Source organism: Silene latifolia, chromosome 3 (assembly GCF_048544455.1).
Source record: "Silene latifolia isolate original U9 population chromosome 3, ASM4854445v1, whole genome shotgun sequence".
Taxonomy (NCBI): domain Eukaryota; kingdom Viridiplantae; phylum Streptophyta; class Magnoliopsida; order Caryophyllales; family Caryophyllaceae; genus Silene; species Silene latifolia.
In genome coordinates, this window is record NC_133528.1 from 16585543 (window position 1) to 16595707 (window position 10165).

A 10165-nucleotide genomic window follows, 5' to 3' on the forward strand; every position below is an offset into this window, starting at 1 on the left:
ATTAAATAATATAGTCATTTTGGGTATCCTCATATTTTATTTTATTTTGGTTTAATATATAATTCTTACTTATTTTTCTTATTACCTTCTTTTTATTCTTTTGGTAGAGAGAGGAGATGAGAAGTGACAGGGACGATGTGTCTCAGTCCTTTTGTTTGTGTGTGTCCTTGTTATTTGCTCATATCCAATAGTATAGAGACACCTAGCAGGTCACCAACTGGGTCAAGCTTCTCAACCGAGGGTCACCAACTGACCTTCACTTGCAATGGGTCATGCTAATTTGCTCCTTAATTAGTGATTAAGTTGACCTTTCACAAATTGACCCCCCCAATTGGCCTTGCTTGGGGGTGGTCTAACGTCTCTTTTCCACTTTCAACACATTTTCACGTGTTGTCATTTCAAGCCAAATACCTTGTTTTTTCCGATTTTTTTCAAAATAGTTTCACAAATTCTCGTTTTAGAATAGTGTCCCTCTTACTCCTTCCCTTCAACTCCACTCTACCACTTTGTTTTTTCACGTTCGTCAACGCATGTTTTATGCGGTAAATATCGTTAGTTACGTATTTGAAAAAATTATAAAAATTAGATATTTTTAATGTACTCGTAAAGACGAATCAAACAAGATTCCACATGAATATATTTTCACATATGTATTGAGAGAAAATCGACATTAAATGTGCATTTGTGAATAGTGTAAAAAGTAGAAATAGATAGAGTGAAGTTGAATGGAGGAAGTATAATATAAGCGTAGATAGTGAGACTAGATAGTGTAAGTAGGTAGAAAATAGATATCCCCACTTGCTCTATCACTTGCATTTTGTGAGAGGGTCGTTAGCCGTCTACAACTTTAGACGGATTGTATAAGAGATTAGAGAATAAGAGATGATTAAATTGTGAAGAAATGAATTGAATTAAGGTGGTATTTATAAAGTTTGGAAATTATTTAAAAAAAAAAAAGCCAAAATACGGCTATATGGCTGCCAACAACAATCAACATTCATCATCTTCAACGGACAAATCCCCAACTGCCATTAATGGCTAGTTTCGTGCCAAACACTGAGTCGTGTTGTGCCACATTCGCCGTACCTGATTCTTGTCGAACCTACTCGTGCCTGAGCACGGGAGTCTGAGACAATTTCGAAAAGCTCACCAGGCCGTGTTGTGCCGTCCTCGGACTCGTGTCGGTCGCATGCTAAAATTTGAGCACGGCCCGCATTGCCACCTCTAGTGGTCGTATCTCTTAGTCACGAGTTCCAAACTCAACAAATAATATTTTTTTTCAAATCGTAATTCTCATAAAGATGAGCGGTTTGAAAAAAAATCGTCATGTTTTGAACTGTAAATACATGTTATGGACACTTAAATTTTTGCGGTTCGAAAAAATGAGTATTTCGTGCAGAGTGGCAAACATCAGGGGCACGTAGGGTTCTAAACGAGCCATCCCGAGCTCAAGCTCGGGAGGGCTCGGGCTCGACTCGAAATTTTTAGCTCGAGCTTGGCCTCGGCTCGAAACTCGTCGAGCCTGAAAAATTGAAGCTCAAGCTCGGCTCGAGTTCGAATTGAGCTCGTTTTGTCATTATATTATTTTTCACTTTTTTTTTTCTTTTGGTAGAATGTATGTTTCTCATTAAAACCAACCAACAAATACATAGTTCAGTCACATTTTACATAGATGACTCAAAACATTACATATTTAAAGCAAACGAATTTGTAAATATAAATATTTTTAAAAAACAAATATAACAACAACATTAGAGTCTTAATCCCAAAATAATTTGGGTCGGCTGACATTAATTATCCCTTAAAACCGTCCGGATTTCTTTTATAAAAACTTAGAATTTAACTCGAGAATAAAGATTAAAACGATTTTGAAAATCGAAATAAAACTTGAATACCTTAAAAGTTGTTGGTAAAAAGGTTATAAAATACTAAAAAATATTATATTATAATCAATATTATATATATATATATATATGGGCGGGGTCAGGTGAGAACCATACGAACTATGCCAGATCAATAAAATAAAAGATTCAAACATACGCAAATCAACCCCCAACATTAATCTCTCCTATATTCTTTCATCCACTACCACCACCACCCACTACCCTCCCTCCACCTACCCAGATCACCACCCTCCGACGACGACCTATTCGACGGAACTCCGACACCGATCACGCATACGCAACTCCGACCGACGACGGTATTGCTTTTTCTCTTCTCCATTCTTGTTTTTAATCTCTTCGTTTCTATAATTCACGCATTGTTTTTGCTCCGGCGACCAATTTTATTATCCGGCGAGTCACTCCAGCATATTGTCGCGGAATTTCCATTGCATCTCCCTTCCCAGCGATTTATTTATTTAAAACTCCTAAAAACCTTTGATTTTAATTAGAGATCTACTAAAAGGAGGTGGAAATTCGATGAAAACGATGTAAAAATGGCCTAGTCGGAACATTTTGACTCAGAAAATGTCTTGCTCAGCCAAATTTGAGTCAACTAGTGGTGACGAAGGAGAATGACAGTGTCGTTGAGGGGTCTGTGTTGATATTGGTGGTGATGGTTCATGGGTGACGTCAGTGGACGGTGTTGCGTGGTGAGTCAGGTGTTAGTCATGGGTACGGTTGGTCACTGGTGGTGGTTGCATAATATATGACCGCAGATAGAAAAGCTAACTTGTTAAAGACATGTATCTAGTAAGGTAGAGGTATGTATCTAGCAAGGTAAAGACGTATATCTAGCTTGCAAGATACAGACCTTTACTTGCTACACTAACATCCGAGTTCTCCTGCTCTGAAGATAAGCCTGTTATTTGCTGCGCCACTGTTAATATATACAGTAAAAAATCATCAAAACTTCATACTAACTTAAAGGGGTATTTCAAACAACATTTTGCGTTCATTAGCTACTCCCTCCATCCTAATCGTTGTTTACGTATTCATTTTTAGTCCATCTTACTCATTTGTTTTAGTTTGTTAAAATGATTTGTCTTAATTTATTTTCCTAGCTGTACCAATGTGACGGGTGGACACCACAATCATTATGTTCTAAACTAGCCATTTTGATTTGTAAATCCACCTTTCCCACTTACTGTAATTGCATAAAAACGATTTAAAAACCATGTAAGCAAATTGATGAGACAAATGAATTAAAATGGAAATGATGTTAATTTTTAGACTCCGCTTACTTGCAGGAATCCATTCATTGCCTGAAAATTTATGCTTGACTTGGTTACTTCTCAAGAAGTATATGTGCAGGTAATCAGGATATTGATAACGAGCGACAACAGAGAGGCGATCGACTATTCAAAGACAATATTCGAAAATGGATTGCTGAGTAGAATATTAAGCTCGACGGTTGTAAATGCAGGTGGTGCACAATGGTGGTAGGGGAGGTGCCGACCAGAGGAGTGCAGGGGTGCGACTTCGGAGATGGAGGCGATGCTGCTACTGATTTGTTCAATTGAAGTGGGAGTGGAATTCGATGCTTAAAGTTGGATCAGTGGTGATGTCTAGAGGGTGAATGACGATATTGATGAATGTGAATCCTTCTTAGAGGCCATGCATATAAAGATTGAGTCAAAGGCAACACCTCCTGCAGAAATCCGAAACCGGGTTCATCATAAGAAACCCAAGTTTGGTTATGATTTTACCCAGTTTCAGAAATTTTGATGAATGAAGTGAATGTTTGTAGATACCTCATTTATGCACCTCCCGCAAACCACCCGGTGATGATTGGGCCGCATGTTTGGTATGCGGAACGATTTGTGACAGTTCGTAAGTTTATCGTCAAGTGATCGCTCAAACACTTGTGTCCACCTCTTAATTGTCATCTACGTGCCGATACGGTCGTTTTGGCAGTAATTAGAGTACATTTGGAGTTCGGGTCAAAAAACCGTCTTCATTTTCTAAAAACCGAGTCAGAATGTTCTAGAATGTTCCGGATATTTCTATTCCATATTTTACAATCTTTTAATCTTTGGCAAATAATCTCCCGTAATATTCACACAAAATATTAAGGAAAACAAGATTAATCCGTTATTCCATAACCAAAACACGGAAATCTTTCTTCCGCATGAGGAAACCACTTGGGAAAGGACGCAGCAGGTGCTACGCCTCTTCCAAGAGACGCAGTGCCTGCTGCGCCTCTTCCCAAGTCCTTTTCTGCGTATTTTTCGTATCTTTTCGAGATTCACTTCCAAAGTTTCTCCGAAAACCCTATTCCGTCGTGTGATTAGTATAAATAGAGACCTTCGGTCTCGCATATTTCTCACGCGAATGTCCGCCCTTCTCTTCTCCCTTTGCATTCTAGACCACGTTCTTACTTTTTGGCGTCTACGTGCTTGAACATTCGACCACGTAAGCTCGGATCTTTATGAGTACCAGCCTCGTTTTGCACGACTGACCAATTTGACCAACTCCACCATAATCAACATTAATCAATCTGTTTTAATTCCTCTTACGAGGGCACTTTCGTCTACATTCGAGTCGAGCATCACTAAAACGTTAACTTAGTTCATCTCGTTTCGTCAAACATGTAAGTCTGAGGGTGTATAATCCCTATTTTATTATTGTTATTTACTTTTGTAATCAATATTGTAAGATTTATGTCGAAAGTATTTCTAAAACCGATTTCTAAAACCTTGTTTAAAACCCTTTTTTACGAGTTATCAGGAGATGACCGTCGAGAAAGGACGCAGCAACTGTTGCGCCTCTTCGAAGGGACGCAGCACCTGCTGCGCCTCTTCGTGAGGCTGCCGCAGTTCCTGCTTTCTTTCTTCTTCCTTCGTCTTTTGTCAATTCGTCTCTTTTATTTTCTTTCGTTTGTTCTTTGATTCTTTTGATATGATCATTTGAACATAATAACTCAAGCATAATAATCTGACATGTATCATCATTAATGTTTAATTCATCATAATTCCCGACTTAAATCCCAAATAATTCATATTTGCGGGTTTTCGTCATTAAAATCAAATTAGGTTTTTAGAGGTTCGATTCATCCATATTGAGTCTCTGGAATTCGTCATTGATATATTTTTTTACCTTTTGTTCATCGTCACCATCATTAATTTGTCATTAATAGCATTTTTAACCTAATTAATTTGTTTGGTTTGTTTAATTCGTTAATTTACCCTTATTAAACCTTGTAATAATTCGTTCTAATTAGTTCCATCCATGTTTATTGCTTTCATGACCCTCAATCATATGTAAATAACATGTTAATCACTTTCATCCGAGTCAATTATTCATAATCAATCACTAAATTAAGCCAGAAAGAACAGGGCCTAAGTTCAGCACATTTCATTTATATTTATCTTAAACTTATAGATTTTATTAATATTTTAATATTTATTTATTTATTTATTATCTATAAAATATTATTAAAAGGCCAGCCTAAACATGCCACGTAGACAATGTCACATGAGATGAAAAAAAAGCCACGTATACAATAACATTGTGACTTGGCAAACTAATATGACATGGATTATCCAATTTATTATTATATTGCATTAATTTAATTCGCTTATTTCTTTTAAAAATCCATCCATATTCCATTAGCTTTAAATTTAATTAACTCAAAAAAAAATACAAAAAAAAAAAACGCATTAACTATAAGTTAATAATTTCAAGACATTTCATATGGAGTAGTATTATATGTGATAAGGTTAAAGTCGTATCACCTTAATCAAAGTAAACCTAAACTACTACTAACAAAATAGCTAGCGGTAAGTCAGGGTCGAATCCACAGGAGGCGGTGATTATCTAGTTTGTTTATATTTAATTTCGTCTTAAGGTAACCAATTTTGGGGGTTTGATTATTTGTATGCTAATCAACTTATTGCAAGTAAATAAAAGATGAATAACAATAATATTAAAAGGTCTAGGGATCGGGTTCACTAGGTCATTGTCAAAGGGTAGAGTTTAATTCATTGATTGAGCAATGTATATTGTTGAAAGTCATATGATCGGTCGATTCAATATTTCTTTTAGATCTAATTTAACATGCGGTCGCTATCATTAAATTATCTCTATTCAATTATCGTGGCCTATACTAGTCTTAACCCGGTCGGTGATAATCCTAGTTTATGCAAGACTAATTAATCAATTCTGATCAGTAATTAACTAATTGGAAGTAATACGATAATCAAACAACAATTAAGAGCAATTTAACAATCAATTCATAATAATCCCTTTTCTAACAACCTAGATCCCCTTTCACCCTAGATAAGAGATTTAGCTACGCATAATAGAAAGAAGAACAACAATAACATTAATAAGAAACATGATTGCAAGCATAAAAGATGAACAATGAAATAAATGACTAATAATAAAGGAAAGATTAAGAACAATACCGTAAATAGCTAGATCCGGAAGTAAGAACAATAAATAAACTAAACTAAGTATTTTAGAGAGTTTTCTAAGGTAGCTATACTAAACCTATGTAAAATAAGGCATAAAATAACTTAGGGTACGAGTTTTGGTATTTATAGCAATAAATAACCGACTTAAGGAAAGTTACGGGAATTATAAAACTGGAAGGTTCCTCGATCGAGTCGAGAGTGACTCGATCGAGGCACCAAAGTTCAAGAACACCCAACTCTCGACATTGCGAAATTTAGTTGATTAGGTTGGTTCCTCGATCGAGTCGCGAGTGACTCGATCGAGCATGAAGTTCCTCGATCGAGCCAAGGTTGACTCGATCGAGGCACCAATTTCCTACTTCGCGCACTGAACTTCAAACGGCTGTCATTTCTTCGTTACTTGTCAGAAACAAGCGATTTTCACGGCGTTGGAAAGCTAAGAGGATAATATTTCACCTCCAATTGGAATCACTTGAAAATCCATTGTAGAACTCGAGATATGGCTCTTCAAAGTAGGCACTTGTAATAAGAAGCTCTTTTCTTCGTGTTTTCTTCTTAACTTCTCTTCCTTCATTCTTATGGATTCTCGTGCCATGCTTCGTGTATCCCTTCATGCCCACCCCGCGATGCTCATTTCATTCCTTTGCTCCTCAAATGCATCATTCCTGCATTAAACATCAAAAGGCGGAAGTATCGACATTCTAACTTAAAAGGCATGTAAATGCTATAAACTAGCACGAAAACCGTATCAAAAGCAATTAAGGGGAGGCATAAATATGTATATAATTATGACTCATCAAACTCCCCCAAACCATCTTTTTGCTTGTCCTCAAGCAAAGCAACACACAATACAAAAGACAATCATACAAATGGCGAATAAACGACTCAGAGCTAATGTTTAATGCACATACAAATCCCAAGCTATCCATATTTGTAACAAAGCAATGACTAAAGTGTACCAATAAAACAAATTCAAAGGTACGGGAAATAGAAAACATAGCTCAAGTCTCAAGTCACCATACTATAGACAAATGCCAAATACCTTTCGATCTTGCAAGACAAATTAGTTGGATTCTCGCGGATGTCACTCATGCACTCATAAGTATATATGGTGAGTTATATGTGAAGATAGAAAGAAGTAGAAACACTCACTCAACTTATGAAACATGCATGCAATCTAATGTGATAGATATTTATCCAACTAATATGCAATCATCATATGTAGACAAAAGTACATGTATCAAGGACAATAAGGGTGGCAAATGGGTTAAAGGGATAGAAATGGTTTGTGCCTAAGCACGTTATGGATATGTGGAGCTAAGACGGTAGTCGCAGCGCTAACCAAAACAAAAACCAAATCTTTGATAATAAATGAACCCAACTTAGAGAAATGATCTCAACTTTACAACATATGAGAGCTAATCAATTACTCTCCAACTATGCATTAGACTCTAACAACCATCTTTTTGATCCTTGACAAAACCAAATGAAGCAATCTCTTTTCTTTTGTTTTCTCTTTTTTTCTTTTTCTATTTTTCGATTTTTCTGTCTTTTTTTCTTTTTTTTTTTTTCCGCTTCATATTTTTCTTTTCCAACACAAGGATACAACACAATTGCTAAAAGTATTTTGCTATACCCACAGGACAACAATAAGTCCCAAGCCAACCATAATAGCAAAATAATTATGATAAACAAGCAACTGCGACTGTCCCGAAAAGGTAGGCAAATTCTGAATTGTAGCTCATAAGATGTAATTAATATTGGCTACAAGGGGTCAAACGGGGCTAACAAAAGGTAATGTAAGGCTTATTTGAACGATAAGAATCGCCTATCCACATGTACTTAGTCAAATGAAAGCAATAAAAGTATCAAGAAATCAATGTCACACTTATGCAATTTGATATTACACATTCCACAAGGAGAAACCACACTCAAGCCTAATTGACAGTGAGACCAGTTTATTGATGTTCCTGGCCTTGGAAGCTCTATAGACCTCAGAATTTAAGTAGTTTACCAACATAATTGTGTCAAATCTAATCAATATAAGGCATGTCAATACGGTAAAGACTTGAATTATAAGCTTTGTTTTCATGGCTAACGAGTCAAAACAATGTACATGAACAACTAAATGGGATTCAAATGCAAAAACAATGCAATTTAACATCATTGTTATTCAATTCACCAAGACTCGACCTAAAACAAAGGTAAAAACATGTTTTTGTATTTTGAAATTTTTTTAATTTTTATGGATTTTTTATATAAATGCACACAACATAAATAAAAAGCATACAACATAAATAAAGACTCCTCCCCCAAACCTAAATGTCACAGTGTCCTCATTGTGACGCCTACAACATATCAATCACACAAAAATCCAGCAACCTAAAGGACACAACTAACAAAAAGAATGGGAAATAACTAGATAATACAATAAAAGAAGGTACAAGGGAAGAGAATACCGGGTAAGAGCTTATGATTCCCCCAAACCAGCTGCAAAACAGGGGTAAATAATCATCCTCGCAAATCCTATCATCGTCTGGCTATGAATAAACCCAAAACGTGGTGACTCGATCGAGCCCCATGACACTCGATCGAGGCACCTGTTGCCGTCCTCTTACTTTCTTTATATATCAATTACCCGCAATTGGGAACAATCAAAACAGCTCAAAGCTCTTAAGAGTCGATCATAAATCTGCGCATGTGCTACACAAAAGCATAAGTAGCACCAAGATATAACAAGAGCATATAAAATCAATGTTAAAGACCGTCTCAGCATATCAAATATTTGATGACAATTATAGCAAAACCGCATCAAATTGTTAGTCCAACCAAAAGAGTATGGAGTATGAAAGCACAAAGTAGAGGTCATACGAGGTAATTTATCACTCACTACACCAGTAATCCTCATGAAATTATCGTCAACAATTACCTCTTGGTCAGGAGGTCTACCACTCTTAATATAAGAATCGGTGGCAAAAGAATATACTACCTCTACCAGGCTAGGAGTATTCATTGACTCATATGCCTTCTCATTCCCTTTGTTTATAAGCTCTATCCCATATACTTCAGCCTCTAAAGCATCCAACTCGGCTTTCCAAATGGGAGATTCACCTGCACATGTCTCAAAAGATATCAAAGCATCTAAAGGGTCCATAGTAGGGGGCCCTTGTGTAGAGTATTCATTAATATCATCTTCAACATCAGAAACATCAAAATATGCATTCTGCACGGGTGTAATAAAATGAACCTCACTAGACTCAAAATTAGAATCAAATTCAACAATTGAAGGGGAAGTATCCAAAGAAAGAGTCAGCATATCGTCACATGAGTCCCATTTAACCTCAAGATCTTCGAATCGCGCATCCTCACTCTCCTGATCCCAAGACTCATCATAAAAGGGGTAATCTAAGGGGTCTGTCAAGTCTTCCTCATGTGACTCACTTTGTGCGTAAAATAGTCATAGAGGGGTTCTTGATTGTCGTCAAAGAAGGGGTTATCAACTGAGCATATGGTCTCATCCTCTATGTTTCCCTCAATATCCTTTTCATTCTTTAAAACGGTTTCTATGGTCTCACCCACACCCTCATCCATGTATGGCTGAAATGAAAAAGTGGGTTTAATACATTCAATAGCAAGCCATTCAAAGAAAGAAAGGACATCTTCAATATTCTTACCACCAAAATCTCCATACCTATGGAGTCAATATAGGCTTGGGTTTGTCTGTTCATACCTTTTATGATGGTAAGACACATAGTAAGCCGCGGAATTTTAGCCTCGTAATTATGGGAACGAATCCAATCATTCCAT